Raw genomic sequence first — 7,621 nt, forward strand, 5'->3', positions numbered from 1 at the left:
TAAAAATGTCTTAATATCTGGTAGTGTAAGTCTCTTAACTTTGTTCTTCAAGATTGGCTGGGCTGCTCTTGGCCTTTTGCATTTCTAGGTACATTGTAATGTCACTTTATCAATTTCCACAAAAAAAAAAAAACTTGCTAGGATTTTGATAGGGGATTGCATTGAATTTATCAGTTAACTTGTCGATTCTTGACGTCTTTACAATATTTAGTTTTCCAATTCACGGACATAGTAATCACTGCATTTATTTAGGTCTTTAGTTTTCCTAAGCCCTCCAAGTGCTCGCTCATGTCTTTCTAGCATAATAGCCAAAGTCCTCACTTTGACTTATGCGGCCCTAAATGATCTGTTTCCTGTTAACTCTTCTGACCTTCTCCCCTGCTACTCCACTCCTTGCTGAATATAGTCCAGCTATGGTGGCCTCCTTGCTGTTCTAGACCCTGGGGAAACAGCAGTGAACATATACAAGAAGCTCTCCCCTTATGAAGTTCCCCATTCCAATGAGGAAAACAGATAATAAACCATATCAATAAATAAAATACATAGTAAGTTAAATGGTGATGTGTAGTAGAGAAAAACATATACAGTAGGGAGAAGAAATACAAATGGCAGGAGGTTAACATTTTGGACTGTGTGGCCAAGGAAGGTCTGAGAAGATGGCTTTTCAGTTCATATTTTAAGAAAGCGAGAGAAATAGCCATGTGGGTTCCAGGAGGAAGAGTCTCCCAGGCAGAGAAATCAGAAAGTGCAAAGACTCTAGGACAGCCTAAATAGCTCCTTGTGTTCAACGATTGGTAAGATAGCTACTGAAGCCGAAAAAGAAGAGAGCTAAAGAGCTAACAGGAAAATAGGTCAAGTAGGTAGGGCCTCATAAGGAAGAATGAAGACTTAGGTTTTTAATCTGGGTCACATGGGGGCCACCTGAACGCTTAGAACAGTGAGTGACTCTGTCTGAACTCTGTTTTAAAGGGATTACCCTGACTGCATGGAGGCAAGGGTGGAAGCGGTAATCCAGATGAGAGATGATGTTGGCTTGGACCAGAGTCACGTCAGTGAAATCATGGGAAGAGGTCAAATTCTGAATATATTTGGCAGGTAAACTGACAGGATTTGTTGATTACTAGAAGTGGATGTATTAGAAAGAGAGAAGTTGGGGTTGACACCTCAGTCTAAGCAACTGATTTAATTCTTTCAGTAGTTGTAGAACTATTCACATTTTCTATTTTTTTCTGGATCAGTTAGTCAGTTTTAGCAACTTTTATTTTCTAAAAGTTTATTTGGTCCACTTTTATTGGCATAAATTGTTCATCCCTCTCTTTTATGATATTTTAAATGTATGCATCATTTGTAAATAAAACTTATTTTTAGTTGAAAAGATTCTTTTCTTCTTTTTATTAGGCTACCGTCATATTCCAATATTCATTATTTGTACCTTTTCTCTTCTGTTCTAAGTAGGTTTCACTAGTGTTAATTTTATTAGTCTTTTTAGTAACTGAATTTTGACTTCGTTGCTTCCTTGCATTGCATGTTTTCTATTTCAAATTGCTATTTGGTATTTCTTTGTTTATACTTTGTTTTGCTGTTCCAACATCTTGAGATAAGTGCTTCATTATTAATTTTTTCTTGTATTCTTTTCAATTGCATGCATGTAAGATGATAAACTTCTCCCTAAGAACTGCTCTAACTATACCTTGATAGACAGTTCTTTCTTATACTTCAGTTCAAACTATCCTTTTATCTCCTTTAGTTTGATAACAATCCCATTCAAGATCATTTATTCTTTGTTCCCTTCTTTCCTCACTTTCCCAGATTTTAATCATGCATTTAAAAGTGGAGAGCATATTATCTAAATACAGGCTCCTAGCTGCTAAGGATACATTCATCAATGAACAAGACAGACATATTCTGCTCCCTCATGGAGTGTACATTCTAGTGAGGAAGACAACCCAATTACAAATGTACAGGGTGGCTATAAAGTTGGGAAACATGAGTAAATATTTCACTTTATGTGACCATGTTTTATAATCAATTAACACCTGCACTTGACAGGGTAGGGGAAGGTCACCCAAAGTGAGTCTATTGGGATTGCATGTTACCCCATTATGCCAGAATGCAGAGGGACTTGTTCGATGATTAATTTTCAAAGATGGATTGGGTGATATGGCCACGTGGAATTGGCTGTGCATTCTCCAGCTCTTAAGCTCATCAATTACTTCTTCTGAGGGATGCTAAATGCACTGGGGAGCCTTGTGAAAATCAGAGTCAAAGCACATTGAACCACACATTCTAACTAGGGAGAAGAATTTGAATATATCACATAAGCCATTGAATATAATGTGTCTTGGAGCATCAGTAAACAATTATATATATGTGTATACTCACCTAGATCCAGAATTTATGGCCACCACGTAGACTGATGAAGAGTTGATAGCCAGAATAATTAGATCATGCTGATTCATGTCCACACCTGTAGGAGTTTAAAGTCTTGTATAGAGGCCTGCCACCTCTGCAAGATGCTTGAAGTCTTTTTGCTCAAATTCTCCCTTTGTATGTTGGGGCTAAAGCAAATCTAGGACAAAGAATTATTGTTAAGGCTAAGTGTAAAGCATGTGAAATATAAAGAGTGAAGTGCTAAACAGAGAAAGTCTTCGATAGACACAATGACTGCATAATGTATTGCTCTAACCAGGGCACCTTTGGGGGCAAATGGGGGTGCAAATAATTTCACCAATTGGCATAACCTTCATCACCTTGGTTAAATTAGGAGCTACGGTAACCCCCATCAATAAATGGTAGTTTAGTGAGAGAGACAGAGAGAAGAGAAGAGGGGGTGAAGGGATGGAAGGAAGAGAAACAGAGACATAGATAGATTATTAAAGCTGACAGGAGCTTCCAGTATCATCCAGTACTTATTCTCACCCTGTCATTTACATGCCCTAAGGAACCTGTGGATCTATTCCAATGAGTAAAGTAAACCACAGGATTTTTTTTTTCAGATAAAATATTATAGGTTTATTTAAAACTTAATTCTCACCTTGAGTATGCAAAATACAAACTCCACAAAATGTTCATCTTACTTTGTAGTTTACAAATATATAAGATAGATGTTTGCTTAAATTTATATTACATATTTATTAAGGCAAGGAACTATATAGAAAAACACATTTGTTCTGCTTAAGGCATACTTGGGAATAAACCATTGTACAAATTATTGCACATCTGAAACCACAGTGCATAACAGACTGTCTGCATAAAAATGCTAAAGAAGTCAACCAGGTATATTACCTGACTTAGGTCATAAATGTAGATAGGAAGACAAATATAGATATTCCTTGTCAAAGTATGCAGCAGTTTGAAAACTTTGGCTTCCTTGATTGGTACCTTTAGAACCAAGACTCACCAAGCACCATCATTTAGGCTACTTAAACATGTTTTCTGTACCTGAATTTCTTCCTCTTCTTCTAACATCATAATAATGGCGTTTAGAAGGTAAAGAGAATACAAGGTGATCTTTTGTGCTTATATTGCATCAATACACAATTCAAGGGAATTCTGGTCTTCCCTCCCCCAACTCACGGATATAATTTATACCCTGATATCCACAACTTCCAGTCACCCCCTTGGCATTTTGTAAGTCCAGGAAAATTCAAGTCTGATTTAGAATTGGAATGATAGAAGATCCAGTCACAGACCCCATCTGTTCTTTGATTTTTGTCCTTTGGATTCTTCATTTTTCCTGATTATCCACGCACAAGATGACTCAGTTGGGAATTTGTGATGATTGTAGTGCTTTCTGGCTGGGCTCCTTCTCTCATCGGGAAGACAGTGTGAAAAGTAAAAAATACTGAATTCTCTTCTGGCAGTGTGGGTCATATCCACTGTCTGGGATTTAAAAATGCCTCTTCATGTGTAAGGCGAGGTGGTCCGACCTGGAAAATGCTCGGTCGCATTTTTGGCACTGGAATGGGCAGTGCCCAGTGTGTTTACGGTAGTGCCTGGTCAGTTCATCCGAGCGGGCGAATTTCCATCCACAGCTGTCCCAGACACAGTGGTAAGGTTTCTCACCTGTGTGGGTTCGCAGGTGTGCCTTGAGATGGGAACTCTGTGTAGGTTTTGCCGCAGCCCGCGTAATCACAAGTGTGGGTGGCGGCCCTTTTCGGGGCCACGATCGTCTTCCCCTCTTTGGCTTGGGCTCCTCAGGCATGAAGGAACCGGGTGGCATGAACTCTTGGTAGTGGAGCGGCGGGACTTGCGGCTGCATCTGGTCGGGCAGGAAGGATGGGTAATTGGGCCCCGGGTGGGGATGGAAGCCGGAGGGGGAGGGGGGAAGCGGCAGGGCAGGGTGACAGTCCCGGCTGCTCAGCACTTCCTCCAGACCCAGGGTCGGGGTAGTCCTGCTGGGGAGCTGCCGCCCCAGGGGGAAGTCGTGTGCAGCCGGCCGGTGGCCATTGCTGAGAGGGGGGGTCCAACGCCCAAGTGGGTGCACGAGGAGACCGCCTCCCGCTTGATCTTGGGGCATGTGCGCGGCGGCCCGCCGTTGTAGGGCGCCACCACCACCGGGTGGCTGCCGTCAGGGCTGCCTTTGCTGACGCTGATGACCGACGGGCTGCCCTACTCGCTGCCAGGGGCGCTCAGCGACGCCTTCAGCACGAACTTGCCCATCAGCCCGCCACCTGGCGGCTGCGGCTGCTGCGGCAGAATGTACACCGGGTCCAATTCTGGCCGCAGGAGCTCGGCCACGAAGCCGCCCGAGGGGCTCACGTCGTTGATGTCCGCCAGGTTGAAGGGAGCCGTCGGAGGGGGAGCGGACTCCCTGCCATCAAGAGGCCTCCGCCCATGCCGCCCGGCGCCACGCCCGGGTGTTTCCCGGCCCGGATGGGATCGGTGAAGCTGCAGGTGGGGGGCGCGCTGGCAGGGCCGCTGCTCGACGGGGACGACGAGGAGGAGGAGGAGGCTGACGCTGACGAGGACACGGTGGCGGCCACTGACTCCGGAGGATGGGTCAGCGAATTGGAGAGGATAAAAGTCCAGGTCCAGGAGATCGTTGAACTCCTCGGTCTCTCTCCGAGGTAGGGGCGCCAGGTTGCTACCGCCGCAAGCCGCACCGGCTCCGCCGCTCTCCAGGTCTGTGGCCACGGTCGCCGCCGCCAGGTCATAGGGGCGGCCGGGAAGCACCGGGGGAAGTCGCTCCATGTGGGAGAGCTCCTCCCGCCAGCGGTTATTCGGGGCACCTGCTTGACGCAGTGTCTTCTCTCTTCCCGCCGGGCCAGACGCGAACGTGGAGAAACATGGGAGCAGCGCGTCGCTGACAGCCATGTCAGACTCGCCAGGTGGCTGCCCCATTAATGTGGGGGCCCAGAAGGTCCTCGGGAGCCGGAAGCAGCTGGGGCACCCGAACCCCAAAGTCAACGAAGAGAAGAAACGAAGCCAAAACCCAAAACCCCAAATTGGCCGAGACCTTCTTCTTTGGATTAAATATAAATTGGAAGCGTCGTTTTTAAAAAGTTCCTTTGTATACAAAAGTTCTTAGAAAAGTTGTAAACTCAAAAATAGACAATCAGCAAGGCAAGTAAGTAGGTCCGGTGGCCGGGCTGCCCTCTCTTCCACTCAGCAACGTCCCCCACCACTGTCGCGGTCGCCTTGAGTGCTGCCGTGGGCGCAGGGGCTGTGGCCGGGGCGGTGGTCGCAAGGGCTGTGGCCGGGGCCGTGGGCGCAGGGGCTGTGGCCGGGGCCGTGGGCGCAGGGGCTGTGGCCGGGGCGGTGGGCGGGCGGTGCCGCCAGGTGAGACTGGCTGCGGTGGCGGGGAGCTGCGAACTGGTCGGCGGCGCAGGGCGCGGAGTCCGGGGAGTTGTGTGGAGCGCGCGTAGCCGTGTTCGCGGGACCCGGGCGGGTGGGAGGGTGGGGGGCTAGAGGGGCGGGGAGGGTCACTCGGCGGCTCCCGGTGCAGCCGCCGCCCTCCACCGCCTCTGCTCCCCGCGCGCCCGCAGACACGCAGACACGTTCGTTCTCTCTGGTAGGGGAACTGCCCAGGATTTACTTGACATATCTCCTTGGAGGATAAATTGTATTTAATGTCACATAATAGAAGTCATTACTAGTCTATGTAAAATATAAATATGGAGTAAATCAGAAAACCATCCGTTTTAAAAATAAAATCTAACCTTTTCAACAAAAGGTACTGGAGCAATTGGACATCCACAAACATAAAAAACCAAACCTTGACTTAATTCTCAAGCTTTATACAAAAATGAACTCAAAATGAATCATGGATGTAAATGTAAAAGTATAAAACTTTTAGGAAAAAATAAAAATCTTTAGACTGGAAACAAAAACATGATCCATAAAAGAAGATATTTATAAACTAGACCTCATCAAAATTCAAAACTTTTGCTCTGTGAAAGACAAGTGAAGAGAATGAAATGACAAACTACAAAGTGGGAGAACATAGTTGCAAACTACACACTTGACGAAGAGTTGATATCTAATATAAAGACTTCTCAAAACTGAACAGCAAAAAAAAAAAAAAAAAATCCAGTTAGAAAGTGGGAAAAAGACATGAAAGGACATTTCACTGACAAGAATATACAGATGGAAAATAAGCACATGAAAAATGTTCAACATCATTAGCCAGTAAGGAAATGCAAATTAAAACCACAGTGTGATATCACTACATGCCTATCAAAATGGCTAATGTAAAAAATAGTAACCACTAAGTGTTGGCAATGATGTGGTGAGACTGGATCACTCTCACATTGCTGGTGGGAATGTAAAATGGTGCAACCACTCTGGAAAATAGTTTGGCAGTTTCTTATGTGCAATTACTCTACAATCTGGCAATTTTACTATTGAACATTTATCCAAGAAAATAAAAGGATATGTTAGCAGAAGAACCTATACACTAATTTTCATAGTAGCTTTATTTGTAATAGCCCCAAACAGGAAGCAGCTCAGATGTCTTTCAAGGGTAAATCACAAAACACGTGGCATACATCCATACCACGGAATACTTCTCAGCAGTAACAAGAAGCAAATTATCAATACATATAGTGACTTGGATGAATCTCCAGGGAATTATGTTGATGATAAACACCAATCCCAAAGTTATATACTGTATGATAATATTTATATAACATTCTTGATATGATAACATTTTAGAAATGGAGAAGAGATTAGTAGTTATCTGGGACAGGAGAGAGGGTGGGAGGGAAGTGGGTGTGGTTATTGAAGAAGTCTATGTGGGTAACACCAGAGATCCTGGAGGTGATGAAAGTGTTCTGTAACATGACAATGGTGGTGAATACTAGAACCTACACATGCGATAAAACTGCATAGGATTAACACACACATACAAATGAAGTAAACCCAGGGAAATCTGAATAAGATTGGAGAATTTTGTCAACCTCAATATCTTGGTTTTGATACTGTATTATAATTTTGCAAGATGTTACCATTAGGAAAAACTGAATAAAGGGTACATGAGGGCTCTATTTTTTCTTGCAATTTCATGTCAATTTACAATTATCTCAATACAAATGTCAATTATACAAAATAAAAGTTAGACTTAGTGTCTTTCTTCTTTATATGTGCAGTCTCAGGTTATACCTGCAGAACCTCAGATATA

At 44.2% G+C, this 7,621-nt stretch overlaps 1 pseudogene; it reads right to left on the minus strand.

The window, feature by feature from the left end:
* Positions 1 to 3,112: 3,112 nt before the first annotated feature.
* Positions 3,113 to 5,343, minus strand: LOC129014204 (Krueppel-like factor 4; annotated as a pseudogene).
* Positions 5,344 to 7,621: the final 2,278 nt, after the last annotated feature.

Source organism: Pongo pygmaeus, chromosome 16 (genome assembly GCF_028885625.2).
Source record: "Pongo pygmaeus isolate AG05252 chromosome 16, NHGRI_mPonPyg2-v2.0_pri, whole genome shotgun sequence".
Classification (NCBI taxonomy): Eukaryota; Metazoa; Chordata; class Mammalia; order Primates; family Hominidae; genus Pongo; species Pongo pygmaeus.